This window comes from Gopherus flavomarginatus, chromosome 25 (assembly GCF_025201925.1).
Source record: "Gopherus flavomarginatus isolate rGopFla2 chromosome 25, rGopFla2.mat.asm, whole genome shotgun sequence".
NCBI classification, from domain to species: domain Eukaryota; kingdom Metazoa; phylum Chordata; order Testudines; family Testudinidae; genus Gopherus; species Gopherus flavomarginatus.
Genome location: NC_066641.1, coordinates 12,755,442 through 12,773,508, shown reverse-complemented (window position 1 = coordinate 12,773,508; position 18,067 = coordinate 12,755,442). Strand labels below are relative to the sequence as shown.

At 62.2% G+C, this 18,067-nt stretch overlaps 1 protein-coding gene across 1 annotated transcript in view; it reads left to right on the top strand.

Moving 5' to 3' along the window:
- MED24 (mediator complex subunit 24) overlaps window positions 1-18,067 on the top strand; it is a 206,253-nt gene that overhangs the window by 149,452 nt on the left and 38,734 nt on the right. The window lies entirely within an intron of this gene.

Sequence of the window (18,067 nt, the reverse complement as noted above, 5' to 3'; positions counted from 1 at the left end):
TGCCCCAGGCCCAGCCCCTGTGCCCCCCATTCCCTGTATCCCCATTCCATTCCCTGCGCCCCCCATTCCCTGCCCCAGCCCCCAACCCCTGCACCCCCAGCCCCTGCTCCCCCCACCCCATTCCCTGCACCCCAGACCCAGCACCCTGCAGCTCCTCCCCCAGTGCCCCCACTCCATTCCCCTGCACCCCCCATTCCCCTGCTGTGTCCCCCCGTTCCCTGCTTCTCGGGCCAATTCCCCTGCCCCAAGCCCCTGCACCCCGACCCTATTCCTCTGCTCTGCCCCCCCATTTCCTGCTCTTCAGGCCCACACACACCATTTCCCTGCACCCCCCAATCCCATTCCCCTTCATCCCCAGGCCCCAGCCCTACATCCCCAGCAACCCCCATTTCCCTGCACCCCCCCACCCTGGCCCTCCTCCCAGCCTCTCTGCCCCCACCCCACCTCAATGCACCCACCATGTGCTCGAGGACGCAAACAACCCAGTTATTGTACCGCATTAACCAATGCGGTCTAGTGGAGTAGCCTGAATGCAGGACTCCTGGCCCTACTCCCAGCGCCTTCCCTGATGCCTGCCTCTACGTGCCTCAGTTTCCCCATTTATCAAACGTGGCTATTTCCCAAGTGACTGTGTGGTGCCTGCGCAGTGCTGCCCTCTACTGGCGGCAATAAGAGTTGCTCCACTGCATGCCATGGTCCCTTTACTGTGTGTTTCCGTCTGTCTGTCTGTTGTCTGGCATCTTGTACTCTTTGGGAGAGAGGCCAACCCTTTGGTCTGTGTTCGTACAGCACCTAGCACCACGGGGCCTGGTGCGGGATGGGGGCTCTCAGCTGTTGCTGCTAATTGGATAATAACCATGAACGTCCCACATGGCTTATAGCTGAATGGAGATTCTCAGGGCTCCAAGCGCGGTGCCTGGGAGATCTATCCCCTGCTGAGTGTAGACACTGGCTGGAACGAGATTTTTTGCAGCTCCTGGGGTGTAGTCAAGATTAGCTAATGTTTATGATTCCCTTTGAAGACAGGAAGCAGGCAGGTTAATTTTCATTAATGAGACTAAAGAACACTATGTAAAGCAGAAACCTTCATAATGGGGAGATCGGGGCTGGGAGGAGAAGGAGCTAAGCTGCCGGGCTGGCCAATGCTGCCGTGTGCGCCACTGAACACCGACTTCTTTCCCTCTCTAGTCGTCAGCTTTGCCAGCGGCCCTTGCTGGAGAAGCCCAGCCAAATTGAACGCAAAGTGATCACTGGCCTATAGGTTCCTAATATGTCCCCTGGCAGGTTCTCTCCCTGCTGTGGAAATCTATAGGATGGTTAAAAAAATACACAAAAAACCCCACCCACCCTACTGTAGAAAGGATTAAATTCAGTAGGTTGTTTGTCATTTCTATAGGACCCCATCAAAAGATTATGGAGCCCAGTGGTTTCCCCCTTGGGAAATCCCATTGCATTGTTCATGAGGAGATGCCAGAGCTTGGAGTTCTGAGGAATCTCCCTTGGAGGGTTGTGCTGGGCTCTGCACATACACCAAATGGGAGACAGTCCTGGCAGCACAGAGTCTGCAGCCTAAGGGCAAGTTGAGGCAGCAGGTGGATCCAGACCGAGTGCCAGGGAAGTACCAGCAAACGCTGGGACAATATCAGCAGTATGACCTAGCTGAATTCTGGCTCTGGTTAGCCACCACCTAAATCCTTGGCACTAGCTAAATGTTATTTCTCCACTGGTCCAGTGTCTCCTAGTGGCCACAGAGCGGGGACTGCTGTTGGTGAGGTGGAAAGGCCTGGGGAGGTTGGCCCAGAGGGCAGGGCTCTCCTGCCAGCAGCAGGCAGGCAGGCTTCAAGGAAGCTGGGGCTAGATAGGTGGAGGGATGCAGAGACAGAAAAGGGCAGATTCTTGTCTCAGTTACACCAGGGAAAATCCAGAGCCTTCTCTGGGCTCACGATTTCCCCTAGTATAATGGAGAGAAGAACCTGCCCTGCAAGCCATGAAACTGGCTGGACAGTTTAGAAACGTGGGGCAGGCTGGGACCAGACAAGAGTAATTTCATACACATGCACAGAGAGATAGACACATGAGGTGTGCAAACACACAGCTGCAGAGACACACGCTGGAGCATGCAAAGCACATGCCTGCTCACACCTGGGCATGCAGGCACACACAAATGCCCCAAGATGTAGAGATGTAGGTGGCATGCAAACACACGTGTTCACATGTGCAGAGATAAGTGCACTGCTGTATGCGAACACACACCATGCACACACAGGCCTCTGCATGCACAGCCAGAGACAGACACATACCCACGCACAGAGAGGCAGCCCCTCGCCCCACAGCCATGCACATAAATCAGCTGGGGATAAACGCGCGCCAGGAGGAGAAGCCGGGATCAGAGCCCAGCGCTCTGGGGAGAGCGATGATCTCAGAGGGGAGCAATGACAATCCCCTTGTTGTGGTGAAGATGTTGGCTCCCCTGCCCCCGCCCCCCACAGGCTGGGCGGGGGAAGATTGCACAGGGTCAGAGGTATTAGTGTGCATCCTGCCTGCTAGCCCCATGGCTGGGGAGGAGGGGACTGGCTCATAGAGGGTCCACACTGGGCTACCAACTGCTATGCCCCCAATTGAGTCTAGGTTAGAGGCTCTCATTGGCCGCACGGGTGGCGTTCAGGCTTTATGAGGCCAAGGCTCTGCTAAGCTGTAACGCTCAGGCCCCCAGCCCACCACCATCAGAGGGGCTTTGTGCCTCCATTGCGTGAGACGGGGTGTTTTACCACTCCAAAGCCCCTGCTGCGGCGTCAGCTGAACACAGCCCCTTCCTCTCCTCCCAGACTGAACTGCCACCCAGCGTTGCCCTACGCGGTTAAAGAGGCGCCGTGCCCCACCCCAGAAGTGGCTGCATTTGGGGGCTGGGTGCAGCAATCCACGGCTGTTTCCCGTATGCGGGTGTCTGGGCCAGCACGTAACCGACCAGCATGGGAAGGACATTAAAAGGTGATGCCCTGAGACACACAGCACTGATCCCCTTTCCCTGCACCCCAAACCATTCCCAGCTTTGGCTCCCATCCCTTCCTAGCAGCTGCTGTCTCCAAAACTGCACAGGTCCGGCATGCGGCCCTGAGGAAGGCCAGTCTGCGGGTGGGCAGAGAGATGGGCGCACCTCAGAAGCAGGTGTCCTGTGCACAGGCTGTGGGGACACATGGCTCCTCCGCAGGCTCCTCCAGGCTCAGATCTTGTTCAGGAGGGAGGGGAAGGGCAGGCAGGTTGTGTGGGTGTGTGCAGGGCAAGGGAAGGCGGCACTGAGTGCAGGGCAGCAAACCTTCGGCAAGCTGATGAATATCACGACAAAGGGGTTTGCTGGGACTTGGGGAATGTTTTTCCTCCAGTAAAGATTTGGTCCAATGGTGAATATTATAATGGGGCAGGGGGAGATTGGGTTTGAGGGGATCTGCAGCACCAGGGGTATGGAGATTGCAGGGCTGACATAGCCAGGAATGGGGGTCAGACTCGAGGGGCGTGGGAGGAGAGGCAAGGCTGATACAGCAGGGGAGGGGGCTGCCCTGCCCTCCCTGTTCTGCAGCCCCAGGCCCCTCCCTAAGTGCCAGGCTAGGCTGAATTGTGGGGACGTGCCCGGCAGGGGAGAGGCTAACACAGGATTTGCAATCACCTGACTCGGAGAGACCAGAGCCCTGATTGCGAAGAGCCCTGTGTTTCCGGGGCCCCTGAGTCAGCAGCAATTCAGCCTTGGAGAATGGAGGTGGAGAGGCGGGTGAGGGAGAGCAAGAAGCTGTGCTGGAGACGGGGTCCCCGTAACCAGGGGTCCCTCACGGGTCCGCTGGGCTCTGGTCCCTCAGTGGTGCAGCAGCCTGGATGCCAATCGCCACCCACCCCACAGCCAGGGCAGCTGCCCCTGCCCTTGGGCAGCTTCCCCCCACCCCTGCTACCTGCATCCCCGCTCAGCCCAGCCAGGGAAGCGACAGAGGCCCAGGGGCCAGCGCTCACTGCAGCCAGCCTTAGGCCAGCTGTGTGTGGGGGGGGGACATTCCCAAAATCTGCATTCTTGGGCTCAGCCCCCCACCCCCCAGGGAGTGCTGACACCTGACCCCTAGCACTAGCTCTCCCCTCCTGGGGCAGGCAAATCTGCTTAGCAGACCCCCTCAACACCCCCAGACCGCACCCCCTGGATCAGGGCATCCCAAGGGCAGCAGCATCTCAAGGGACTGTCCACACCCCACCAAACACCTTGTACCACCACCCACAGCACTGACACACTCGGGTCTCTTGGCTTTTATACCTTGTCTCCTCTCCCAGCAGGCCTTGCTTCAGCTCCTGGGCACTACAAGTCCCAGAATGCCTGCCCTTAAAGGGCCAGGGCCACCTCGTCACCTGGTGGATTGGCACGTGGGAGCACACTCCAGGGACCCCGGTATGTAATGGGGGAGACCAGGAGGAGGTAATGAGGCCCTGCCTGGGAAGTTGGTTCACACCAGTGGGTGTCCCGCCACCCTCCCTCCCATGACTCACCACACAGGGGCAGGAGCTTGGCATGGAGCCTCTGCCAGAGAGCAGGTGGGGAGCCTGGCACTGTGTCACCCACAGGGCTGGTCTCTGCCGCCCATCTCCACCTGCCTGTGTGCAGGGGGTGCTGCCCCCGCCGGCCCAAAGAGTCCCCCTGGGAAGCAGGCTTAGGGTTCTCCTGGTCCAGCTGAGGGGGGCGGGCTCAGGGATTGCTAGCAATCCCCACCACCAGGTTGGCAGCTGGATGCTGGTACCCTCTTCTCCTGACAGGGGCTGTGGCAACCTTCCAGCCCCCTCCCTGCCCTGGAGGCAGCGAGCCAGTGTGGGAGTGAGGCCGTGCAGCTTCCCCCCTGCGAGTCCTCGCTGTACCGTACACTTTATCCTCTGCAAATAATTTGCGTCTGCGGCAGCGTCTGGCTGCGATAAGGGACCAGCCGGGGCTGAGCTCATCCTCTGGGGAAGGGCCTGCTCAGCAAGGCAAGGGGGAGTCCGGTGTCCCCAGGGCTCCCCTAGCACGTACTGCCCTGCCCCCGCAGGATGTGGGCTGCCCCAATGAGCTTCATCCCAGCCCAGACCCTAGGTCTCCTCTCCATGGATCGCAAAGGACTTTGTCTGCACTGGTGAGCTGAGCCCCCAGGGTGGGGCAGGATCATTAGCCCCATGTTAGAAGGGGGAAACTGAGGTGGTGGTGAAGGGGCCACCCATATTCACATGGGAACAGAGCTGGGAATAGAACCCAGGAGTCCTGGTTCCCAGCACCCTCTCTGCTCGACACTCTCTCATAAGGGCAGGGATGAGAGAAAGATAATTCCCTCCTGACCACAGCCCTGCCCCTCAGCTCTGGCCATGAAGCCTGTGGACTGCAACTCGCTGTCACTGCAAATTCACTCCTGAGGCTGCTGCCGAGGTGTTTCAGGCCCAGAAACCCAGCATCCCTCTTGCCCAGTTTGATAGCAGCTGGGACGACACCTGCCCCCAGTAGGTGATAGACAGCTGTCCGTCAAAGGACCCTTTGGTTTCAGCAGGGATGGGCCAGACCTTAGGGCAGCATCCGCTGGAGGGGGGGTGGTGTCTATGAGAGGAGGGGGCTGGAAGCTGGAGGTCACAGGGTTTTGGGACAAGAAACTGATGACTTTCCAAACTGCTTTGGGTGCAGCCGCAGGTTGGCACAGGACACTGGCCTGGGAAGCCCAGGGCTGGGCTAGTGGGGGCTGTGGGTCGGAATTGAGGGTCATCCAGAAGAGCTGTGGGGGAGCCCAGAGCTGGGCTAGCAGGGGGCTGCAGGTCGGGTGATGTGTGGGGCCACGATCACTGTTCCTATCACCCACAGTGGGCTCAGATCTCAGGACACAGATCCTAAAATCCCCAGCGCGGTTCCTGACCGAACCAGCAGCCCCGTCTGCACCAGCTGCTCCACCAGGGCCCAGGCTATATATAGACAGACCTGTGGATGCCGAGCTGCAGGATGAATTTTAGTGAGCTTGTTCTGGGCGAGTGCATCTTGGATTGGAGAGAGACGCATCCTGACCGGGTCCCTCTGGCAATTTCCTCTGCTGCAAGGATCCACCAAACGGGGTAAACCAGGAGGCAGAGAAGTAGCTGTTTCCCCTTGCAACTGTCCCACCAGCCGGCAGGGCTAGGAACAGTTTGTCTTTCCTGCATCATCCATGCCAAACCATCCCCTAACACAGAGGGATCCCTCACCCCGTCCAGAATGCGCCCACCTCTGGGGTGGGGCCTAGCAGCTGCTCATCAGCACCATTCGAGGATCACTTTCCCAGCCACCCCTGGAAGCCCGGGCTCCCAAGTTCTGTTCCCTGCTCCTGGGAGGTCATGTCCCCCACTCTGTGCCTCACTTTCCCTGACTTTGCTTGGCTAACACTGGTGACATGGGGACCCTGAGCAGGATGATTCTGGGTGGCTCTGCAGAGGACAATGGCTCTTCCCTTCCCCACAGGGCCTGGGGTGCCCAGCAGGCCCTGCCCCCCAGGCTCAGCATGCCCAGGAGCGGAACTGACGCACCTCCCAGCATGCTTTGCACTGTGGCTCTGGGCAGCCAGGCTGCGCCCATGCCCAGTGATGCCCAGATCTAGGGCGCCCTGACGGGACAGGCCGTTTTCATGGCGCTGGCGTCTGCATGGAGCCGGCTGCTTCTCTGTCCTGAAGCCACCCAGGATGTTGCACAATGCCTGGTGGATCAGCTGTTGGGGCTTGTAGCCGCCGGACGCAGCTAGGGGAGCCGTGCCAGGAACCAGACAACAGCTTGTGCATGGGGCAAAGGCAGGGGGAGAGGAGGGGCTGGGAGCCGGGACTCCTTTTCCTAGCTCTGCCCAATGAACTGCTCAGTGCCTCAGTTTCCCTGTTTGTAAAATGAGGTGTAAAATGACATGTGAACCATGCCACTGCCAAGAGGCTGGCTTTGCATGGGGAAACTGAGGCACAGAGCAGAGCAGGCCTTGCCTAAGGGCCCATGGTCACCTGGGGGTGGGAGGACGATTGATAGCCCAGCATGCCCTGCTTCCTGCTGGGAACTCATCCTGGGAAGGAAACGGTTCACACCCAATAAACTGCAGCCCAGGGGAGTTGCATTGGTGGGAACTGTAGCCAGCCCCCCTTGCCCCCTGCCCCCAGCCATCTCTTCCAGAGCCTTCAGCTCCCCACCGCGGATCCCAGGCCAAGGATGAGAGAAACAATACGGGCCGTTGAATGTGGGGTCTAGTCTCAGGGAAACGAGCCCAGGAGGGGAGTAGTGGTTGTGGGGGAAGGGCTGGGAGCCAGGACTCCTGGGTTCCATCATCGGCTCTGGGAGGGGAGTGGGGTCTGTGCTGGACGCTCTGGCTCCCAGCCCGAGCAGGGATCCAGGCCCCGCATGCACTGCACACAGGCAGCCTCACATTTCTTTGTAGCTGCCCCACAGGCACATGGGGGCCTCTGTCTCCTTGGGGCAGCTCTGGCAGACCTGGCACCAGGGGCTGGGGGAACCAGCCACTTGCGGGGCAAAGGGCTCGCTCGCCCATCACTCATCTCCAGCATGGGGATGCCTGATCTCGGGGCCCCTGGGCTGCGCCCCTTGCCCCCAGGGCCAGCCCTTGTTCCCTGCCCCCAGGCTGCTCCCAGCATCTGCCTCCCCTTGGTGCCAGGTGGGGAGGGCCATTAACCCCTGCGGTGCTGGGGGACCCCGCTGGCTCCAGCTCCCCATGGGACCGGATTCCCCATGTCTGCAGGAGGGTGAGAAAGGGGCCGGAGCCCTGCCCTGCCTGGGCTGTGGGAGCCCATTGCCGTCTGCCAGGGGGGCTGGATGCAGCTGGTCCAGGGCTCCCTGCCAAGGCTGGTCCCAGGAGGGGGACATTGGCTGAGAATCCGATGGGCTCCCCGAAGCATGAATTCCTCCCCCCAGATGCCTCAGCTCCATTCCCAGCTGCGGGGGGAGGGGCCTCATTCTTAAAAAGGGAGCTGGCAGCTAACCCCCCCACCCCACTGGGAACTGTTCCGGCCCCCTTTGCCCGTGCCCCTCAATCCCAAACTGCAGCCCCCACCCCACGCCCCTTGTCCCCCAGTGGGTGCAGGTGTCAGCAGGACCCTGGCAGGGCAGCGCTTCCCCAGGCAGGGGGCGGGGGGAGGCAGCCTGCTCCTGCAGAGACACCCTGAGCGTGATGGGTTGTGGCAGCCTGGGCAGTGGGCAGAAAACGTGGGCAGAGCGGGCTGGGCGCAGGCAGGGAGCAGAGAGCTCAGCGTGCAGTGCCCTGCCCGAGGGACGGACCCAGGAGCTCTTTGCCCAGCCCTGCTACCGGCTGCCCATGACCCCTGGTGCTGGCCAGGCTGGGGGAGGGCAGCTTCCCAGCTCCCTGCCCCTGCTGTCCGTGGGCTCCGGCAGCCTCATTCACCCCCAGGGTCCCCACTTCGCTGCAGACGGACCTGGCCTGCCAGGCTGCCGCCTGCATGGCCCCTCCACCCTGGCATCCGGTCCCAGCCACACTGGGAGTGGGGCCTGGGTCCTTCCATGGAGCATTTGGACAGCACTGCCTTCTGCTCTCCACCACCCCAGGCGGGATTCGAACCAGCGCCCCACTGACAGGGAAAAACAAGTGTCCCGTTACAGCCCCCCTGCCCCAGCCTGCAGCTGTCAGACGTGCCAAGGGCCCCGTGCATAGCCCTAGTCACAGGAAATCTCTCCTTATTAATACCCACCCAGGCTCCTCCAGTGCCGGCTGCCCTCTCCGGGAGTCACTTCCACAAGCCGGCAAGGCACTGCCCAAATCCCCTTAATCCCAGCTCCATCATAGGGGGATTTGTGGCTCCCTGCTCGGCGGGGCCTGGATGAATAATTAACGCTGGGAATTAAGTGGCCTTTGTTATTCCTCATCAGTGCGATTGCTGGAGCAGACGTCCCCTTGGCTGGCAAAGCTCCTGGCGCCTCCCCTGCCCCTGTACCTGGGCTGAGATTTGATCCCTGGCGGGTGGGTGGGGGATCTGGGCATGGCATGGCCCTGGCTGGAGCCTCAGGGAGTTATTCCGAGGTGGAGGGGCCTGGAGGGGCCAGGCACCGCTCACCGCATCCAGGCTTGGTCCTCAGCTCCTCACTGCCTAGGGAGGGGAAGGTTCGGGGATACAGGCCTCCTGAATGCCCTGCTCCAGAACAACCCTTCCCTGGCTCTAGAACGCCCCGCCCTAGAACATCAATGTTCCAGGCCAGAGGTCTGGCCAAGCTTTCAGAAGTGCTGTGCTGAGGCTTCATTTATTCACTCTGATTTAAGGTTTCATGTGCCAGTCATACATTTTAACGTTTTTAGACGGTCTCTTTCTATAAGTCTATAATTTAGAACTAAATGATTGTTGTATGTAAAGTAAATAAGGTTTTAAAAATGTTTAAGAAACTTCATTTAAAATTAAATTAAAATGCAGAGCCCCCAGACCGGTGGCCAGGACCCAAGCAGTGTGAGTGCCACTGAAAATCAGCTCACGTGCCACCTTGGGCACACGTGCCATAGGTTGCCTACCCCTGTTCTAGACCAACTCGCCCCAGGCCCTTCCTGCTCTAGAACAGGCACCTGCGCTAGAACACGTCTGTAGATGCACCCTGTTCTAGAAGAACCACGTGCTCCTGCTCTAGAACACACATCTTGCTCTAGAACATGAATGGTTGCTTGTGCCCCACAAGAGTGGGGGCAGCAAGAAACAGGGCCCTCTCCCAATGTGGGAGCAGGTACCCCATGCCTGACTGCAGCCCAGCGTGTATGCAGGGGGAGGTGCAAATGGAACACGCAGGGGGCTGTGGGTCAGGATTGAGTGGCACCGGCAAAGCTGTGGGGTAGGGGAGCCCAGAGCTGGCAGAGCAGGGGGCTGTGGGCCGGCACTGAGGGGCACCGATAGGCCTGTGGCCCCCCAGTTCACCCACTGCAATAGGAAGCTGCTGTGCCTGCGTCTCTGATCCATTCCTCCGGCGTGGCCTCGGCTCCGGGAAGGGGAGCGTGGTGTGGAACTGGGTCTCGGCGGGGTCAGCGCCTCCCCGGGAGACAGGTTCATTAGGAGGCTGCTAAACGAGCTCTTTTCTCAGGGCAGGGTCGCTCTCTCCCTGTAATTAAGCCAGAGCCGGGTTGGGAGACAAAGGCTCCAGCATCCGACCCCCTCCCTGCCATGGCCCAGTGGGGCCAGGAACACAGCTGGGGAAGGAACAGGGCTCTGCCATGCCTGGGGCGCCTCTTATCCCCTACGTCACTGGGGTTGCTGCAGCCCGCTCTGGGGCGGAGCCCGGAAGCCACTTCTCCAGCCACCAGCAGCAATTCAAGGAGGCTAGGTGCAAGCCCCCCTGCTGGGGTCTGACCAAGAGACAGGGGCAAACTTCCCCAAGGATTGGGAAAAGGAGCCCAGGGACCAGGGCCTCTCTGTGACAGGCGCAGCCCCATATGCTGACAGGCTAACACCCGTTTGCTCTCCTGTCCCAGTACTGTCCGGCCCAAACCTGGGGACGACCCCAGGCACGGGGGCACTGGCTGCAAGGTGGCTGGGGGTGTCAGAGTGCAGGGGCCTGGCCCCAAGGCAGCTCCATCGCTCCAGGCAGGCTCCAGCTGGGCTGTGGGTGCGAGAGGCTCCCATACTGTCCCATCTGCTCCTGCCACCCAGAGTCCCTGCTCAGCTTGGGGTGAGAGGGCTCTGAGCCCTGGGGAAGGGCTTGGCACTCTGAGCAGGGCTGGTTCTAGACCCCCATTATTGGGGGGCCAGTGGGTATCTTTGGGTCCCTGGATGCTGCTATTTAAAACACAACCTGCCCTCCAGACGCCAGGGGCTCCTGGACCTGGGAAATCCTGGGGCCGAAGCTCTGGCTGCTGGATCAGGGTTTTGCTGGGATCGGGGATTTTGGCCTTTCAGACAATAATCTGGAGGCCCTTGAAGATCATGGAGGTGGGTGGCAAATGTCCCCTCTTCTCCCCCAATTCCCCATACTAGGCCTGCAGTTGGGACATGGGAGGCTGAGCATCGTGGGGAAAAGCCGGAGCCCCCCAGGAGAGATGGAGAATCCTTACCATGGACCCTGGAGACAGGGACCCCGCACGGGCCTTGCTGGCTCCCAGGATTGTCCTCTGCTCCCCCCCTCCAGCAGGGCTTGGGCTTGAGGCACCAAGCCCAGGACTCCTGGGTTCTGTCCCTGACTCTGGGAGAGGAGTGAGGCCTGCTGGGTTAGACTTGAGGGGCCAGGACTCCTGGGTTCTGTCCCTGACTCTGGGAGAGGAGTGGGATCTGCTGGGTTCTACTCGAGGGGCCAGGAGCCCGGACTCCTGGGTTCCATTCCCAGGTCAGCTATTAAGAGCAAGTCTGTGATCCTGTCCCAGTTTCCTCGTCTGTCCCAGGAGCGCATGCGAGCAGGGGTCAGGTGTCTGGCTGGGGCAAAACATCTTCACAATGGCGGGTGTTCACCAGCCATAGTCACAGGCCAAGCCAGTGACAGAGCTGAGGACGGAACCCAGGAGTCCTGAGTTACACCCTCCCTCCCTGCTACTCGACCCTGCTCCATCTCCTGCTCCCCCTGGGGCCAGGATAGAACCCAGGAGTCCTGAGTCATTGTGTGAGCAGAGCACAACCACCCAGCACGCCTTCCCCCCACTTCCCAGCTCACCCACTGCTGTTCTCCCCCATGTGGAGTTGCAGCCGCTGCTGCTGAAGTCTCAGTGCCCTTCACTGCCTCAGTGCTGGGGGCAGGGGCTGAGGTTACCGCCAGTCAATGCATTTGTCAGGGCCACCAGCAGAGCTGGGTAGGGGGAGTCCAGGGGCTGTGGGTCAGGACTGAGGGGCACTGGCAGAGCTGTGGGGGGAGCCCAGGCTCTGCAGGTAGTGAATGAGGGGCACTGGCAGAGCTGGGGTGGGGGAGCCCAGGGGCTGTGGGTCAGGATTGAGGGGCACTGGCAGAGCTGTGCGGGGAGCCCAGGGCTGGGCTAGCAGGGGACTGCGGGTCGGGAGTGAGGGGCACCGGCAGAGCTGGGGTAGGGGGGAGCCCAGGGCTGGGCTAGCAGGGGGCTGCGGGTCAGGATTGAGGGGCACTGGCAGAGCTGTGGGGGGAGCCCAGGGTCTGCAGGCAGTGAATGAGGGGCACTGGCAGAGCTGGGGTGGGGGGAAGCCCGGGGCTGGGCTAGCAGGGGGCTGCGGGTCGGGATTGAGGGGGACCGTTTCCATTTCCAGAGGCCATAGCTGGGGTCCATTTCGAGTGGGCTCAGAGATCTGGTTCCCGCCCCAACCTGGACACTGACGCTCCCAGCTCCTCTTGGCTGGTTAGTGCTGGGAAATCCCAGCCCCCAGAATGAGCCCAGGACCCCACACTCTTGTTCCCCCACTGCCAGATCCACTTCAGCCCCTTCGGCTGGTACCCCGTGTGGGGCTGGGGTGAGGGGGGGTTTCACCCTGCTGGCCACAAGAGCTGAGGAGGCATTTTCCCCACGTGCGACGGGTCCCAGGGAAATTTCCACCCAGAGCGACGTGCTGAACGGGAGTGACACCCCTGGGAAATAGGTGCTGCCCCGAACACCCAGCCACAGCTCACCAGCAGGGTCACCTCAGCACTGCTCATCCCCCTACAGCCTGGGCTGGCCGAGCCCCACGCCTTGGGGACCCGCTCAGTGCTGGGATGGGGGAGCAGCCAGGGAAACCCCCGGGGCAGCCGAAAACAGGGTTGGTGTTTGGAAAGGCGGCGCTCTGCCCTCTGAGAGGGGCTGACCCCAGAGCCGTGCTGGGGGGCGCTATGCCGGGCGGGGGTGTCTCCCCCTAGCAGCCAGGCCCAGGGCCCAGCACTAGTGGGTGTAGTTTGGCAGCCCTCTCAGGACGGCTTTGTTCATCCTTCCTGCACTGGGAACAAAAGCTTCCAGGCCCTTTGCGTTTTCGATGCCTCTGGTTTTGTTTCTGATGCCGATGTTGTAAACGACCCAAATATTTTACCCCCGGGCTCTGCATCCGGCCCCCAGCTGTTTGGCTGCTGACTCTGCGGAACATGCTTGACGCTGGCCAGCTGTTCCCAAGCTGCTGACCCCGGCCCTCTCCTGGGTGTTGGGGCCCTGGATCTTTCGCAGGCTGCCAATGCTCCGGGATGGCTTCCACCCAAAGGGCTGGTGGGTCAGCCAGCGGCCGGACCGCAGCAGCCCAGACGGGCTCTTTCCTGGGTGAGACCACAGCTGGGTCATGGGGCTGCGCCTTTCCTGTCCCTGAAGCTGAGCACCGCTGGGTGGGGGCAAGGACTAAGTCTCATCAGGACTCCTGTGCCTGGCTGTGGTGCTAGCAGGCACCCACCTCTGCCACTGTGACTGCATGGGTGAGTCCCCCTGCCTCAGTTTCCCCATCTGTAGCACTGATACGGTGCCACCTCTGCAAAGCGCTTTGAGATCCTGAGCTGCTTCCATAAATGCAGGATCCTGAGTAACTATTCCCTCTCCCCTCTCTCTCCAGCTGCCCTCGAAGCTACGAAGGGCCCATGGGTGTGGTGGGGAAGGGGGGGCCCCTATTGGGCATCCGGCACCCCTTTTATTCTGAAATTCTTTCCCTGTTGCTTCAGCTCCTCCTGCCGTTGCCACGGCCTCTCCCCCCAGCACGGATCCCTCCTGGCATTGGGTCCCTCTGCCACCACGCTGGCAGCGAATCAGTCCTGGAGCCGGAGCAGATGCTGTGCAACAAAGGGCCAAAAGCCAGTGTCACTTGGGGTAAATGTCTGCCCCCCCCCCGCCTGGCAAAGAACGTGGCGCGGGGGGAAGCACCGGGGGCACCTGCTCACTACCTCTTCTAGTCCTGGCTTGCCCAGGTGTTGGGCTCCAACCTGCCGCTGACATGGCGCAGCTGGGAGATCGGTCGCCCTTAGCCCTGGACAGAGGAGCAACAACTTCGCTGAACTTGGCTGGAGATCTAGTTTGTGCAGATCCATGTAACACAGGGCTGGGGTAGCAGGGGTCTGCGGGTCAGGACTAGGGGGCACTGGTACAGCTGGGGGGCTGGAGGGAGCCCAAGGCTAGGGTAGCGAGGGGTGCTGGGATAGCAGGGGGCTGTGGGTCAGGACTGGGGGGCACTGGTACAGCTGGGGGGCTGGAGGGAGCCCAGGACTAGGGTAGCGAGGGGTGCTGGGATAGCAGGGGGCTGTGGGTCAGGACTGGGGGGCACTGGTACAGCTGGGGGCTGGGGGGAGCCCAGGACTAGGGTAGCGAGGGGTGCTGGGATAGCAGGGGGCTGTGGGTCAGGACTGGGGGGCACTGGTACAGCTGGGGGGCTGGAGGGAGCCCAGGACTAGGGTAGCGAGGGGTGCTGGGATAGCAGGGGGCTGTGGGTCAGGACTGGGGGGCACTGGTATAGCTGGGGGGCTGGAGGGAGCCCAGGGCTAGGTAGCGAGGGGTGCTGGGATAGCAGGGGGCTGTGGGTCAGGACTGGGGGGCACTGGTACAGCTGGGGGGCTGGAGGGAGCCCAGGGCTAGGGTAGTGAGGGCTGCTGGGATAGCAGGGGGCTGTGGGTCAGGATTGGGAGGCACTGGTACAGCTGGGGGGCTGGAGGGAGCCCAGGGCTAGGGTAGCGAGGGGTGCTGGGATAGCAGGGGGCTGTGGGTCAGGACTGGGGGGCACTGGTATAGCTGGGGGGCTGGAGGGAGCCCAGGGCTAGGTAGCGAGGGGTGCTGGGATAGCAGGGGGCTGTGGGTCAGGACTGGGGGGCACTGGTACAGCTGGGGGGCTGGAGGGAGCCCAGGACTAGGGTAGCGAGGGGTGCTGGGATAGCAGGGGGCTGTGGGTCAGGACTGGGGGGCACTGGTATAGCTGGGGGGCTGGAGGGAGCCCAGGGCTAGGTAGCGAGGGGTGCTGGGATAGCAGGGGGCTGTGGGTCAGGACTGGGGGGCACTGGTACAGCTGGGGGGCTGGAGGGAGCCCAGGGCTAGGGTAGTGAGGGCTGCTGGGATAGCAGGGGGCTGTGGGTCAGGATTGGGAGGCACTGGTATAGCTGAGGGGCTGAGGGGAGCCCAGGCCTAGGGTAGCGCGGGGTGCTGGGATAGCAGGGGGCTGTGGGTCAGGACTGGGGGGCACTGGTACAGCTGGGGGCTGGGGGGAGCCCAGGGCTAGGGTAGCGGGGGGTGCTGGGATAGCAAGGGGCTGTGTGTCAGGACTGGGGGGCACTGGCACAGCTGGGGGTTGGGGGGAGCCCAAGGCTAGGGTAGCAGGGGGTGCTGAGATAGCAGGGGGCTGCGGGTCAGGACTGGGGGGCACTGGCACAGCTGGGGGCTGGGGAGAGCCCAGGGCTAGGGTAGTGGGGGGTGCTGGGATAGCAGGGGGCTGTGGGTCAGGACTGGGGGGCACTGGCACAGCTGGGGGTTGGGGGGAGCCCAGGGCTAGGGTAGCGGGGGTGCTGGGATAGCAGGGGGCTGTGGGTCAGGACTGGGGGGCACTGGCACAGCTGGGGGCTGGGGGGATCCCAGGGCTAGGGTAGTGGGGGGTGCTGGGATAGCAGGGGGCTGTGGGTCAGGACTGGGGGGCACTGGTACAGCTGGGGGGCTGGAGGGAGCCCAGGGCTAGGGTAGTGAGGGCTGCTGGGATAGCAGGGGGCTGCGGGTCAGGATGGGGGGGCACTGGTACAGCTGGGGGTAGCCCAGGGCTAGGGTAGCGGGGGGTGCAGGGATAGCAGGGGGCTGTGGGTCAGGACTGGGGGGCACTGGCACAGCTGGGGGCTGGGGGGAGCCCAGGGCTAGGGTAGCGAGGGGTGCTGGGATAGCAGGGGGCTGCGGGTCAGGAATGGGGGGCACTGGTACAGCTGGGGGCTGGGGGGAGCCCAGGGCTAGGGTAGCGAGGGGTGCTGGGATAGCAGGGGGCTGTGGGTCAGGAATGGGGGGCACTGGTACAGCTGGGGCCTGGGGGGAGCCCAGGGCTAGGGTAGTGGGGGTGCTGGGTAGCAGGGGGTTGCGGGGTGGGCTTGAGGGGCGCTGGGGAGATGGAGGCAGTGCAGGGCAAGCAGGCTGCTGGCCCAGGAGCCCTGGTGAGCGGGGGCTGCGGATTCTGGCATCGCCAGGGGCAAGCGGATCCTTCTGGCCCAGGCGGGGCCGGCGGTGCCGTGGCACGAGCGTAGGCTGTTTCCCGGCCTGTTGAATGGCCCCCACAGAGCCATGCTGGGCAGACGCCAGCTCAGCTGACAGCTGCTGCCTCTCCGCAGAGGCTCCCCCCCCGCCCGCCCCGGCTTCGACAGCCTCTTTGGGAAGGAGCTGGGCTGAACAATAAACAAGGGCCCTGTGTATGTGGATGTGTGTGGGGGGGTACAACGGACCGGGTGCCAGGGATGGCCAGGGGCAGCCCAGCACCCTCTGCTGGCCAGAGTGCAGAATCCCTTGGCCGGGACCCGTTTGGGGGGGTAACACTGTGGATTACAGCCCCCCACCGGGCACTGGCAGCGCCTGCTCACGTGTGGGCAGCGCCCGCGTGGTGTCAGCTTGGGGCAGGGCTGGGCTCCCACATGCTGCGGCAGAAGCTGGCGTGTGCCAGAGCCTGAGGCCACGGCCGTCGCTTGTACCCCCGTGGGATCCCAGGGGCACCCCACGCTGGCTGGGGGGAGCCAGGCCAGGGCCCTGGCATAACGGGGCGCAGGGCCCCCCCATCCCTCCCTGCTCTTCAGCAGCAGCAGCTTTTCCAGGCGAGGTAACGACCTAACCCAAGGCAGCGGGGTGTTGCCTCCGCATCGCAGCACAACGGGGCTGGGCCCTCAGCCCCCCGGAGAGATCCAGGCTGCTCTGGCACTTGCAGTCCTGGGCACAGGCTCAGCCGCCTGGGAGGGTGGTGCCCTCTGCTGATGGCAAGGGCAGTGCAGGCCGTGGCAGGGCTGGCGTCCCCCAGCCTTGCTGGCACGCCCCAGGTCGAGGCGAGACGTCGCCACAGGCCTCTCCGCTGAGGCTGCTCAGGACGGCCCTGCTGTGGCTGGGGGCTGGGTCCCGTATTCACATCCTCGCTGCAGAATGGCACGTTCTGAGCTGGGTTATTATGGGATCGGGGGTAGCAGGGCACTAAGCAGGACTCCTGGGTTCTCTCTGACTTGGCACGTGACCTCAGGGGAGTCCTTTGTGCCTCCGTTGCCCTCTGGAACAGGGAGATCACAACGCTCGCCAGGTAAGCCTGTGAGCACTTGGGTCGGGGCAGCCTCTCCACTTGTGCGCTGCCTGGCACAGCAGGGCCCTGGGCGGGTCTCGGGGTTGTGTTGTCATACAAGCAGAAGGGGACAAGGCAATGTTATGTGCAGTGAATGGAGACAGGCCAGGCCAAGCCTGCAGGACGGTCAGGGCTGTTTGAGGATTCCCTACGCAGGCTCTCCCAGCCATGCTCTGCTCCATCTTCTGTGCATGGGCTGGGCGGGAAGGGGGGTGTCCCAGGGCAGCAGACAAAGACCCTGGAGGGAAGAGAGAAGGTTTCTGAAACCACATGTGGGCTGATCATTATTCCAAGCCTGTGTCACCTGCTCCCAGCCACTGGGGAAAGAAAAAGAACAATGTATTGCTCAGCCACAGGAGAGGAGAAGAGAGGCGAAGAGGTGAATTGCCGCTTTCATGGGAGAAAGGAGCTTCCTAGATAGCTCACAGGGACTTGGAACTGCCTGGGGCTAGATCTCAGAGCAGCACCGAAAGCCCTTGCATGACCGCTCAAGGGGAATCTCTGTCAGCGGTGAAGGGCCTATGACACACAGCCGAGAAGTTTGCGATTCCATCCAGCAGGGGGCACTGGTGAATCAGCCACGCCCACCGGTTGGTTGCCGTGCTGTGCACGGCCATCGTGCCGTTCATCCCAGACACCCAGCGCTCCACAAAGGGAGCGATCAGCCAGCAGCATTGTCAGCATTTTGCAGATGGGAAAAGTGCAGGTCAGAGGAGGTGGGACTCGCCCCAGGTCATGCAGGGAGTCAGTGGCAGAACCAAGAATAAAGCCCAGGAGTCCTGGCTGATGGCCCCCAGCTCAGTCCACTGCTCCTACAGCCAAGCTGGGAACTAGGTCAGACTCAGCTGGCTTCAGCTGTCGTTGCAGAGAGACAGGGTCCGAAATGCTGAGCGCCCGCAGGTCCCGCCGGAGCCAACAGAAG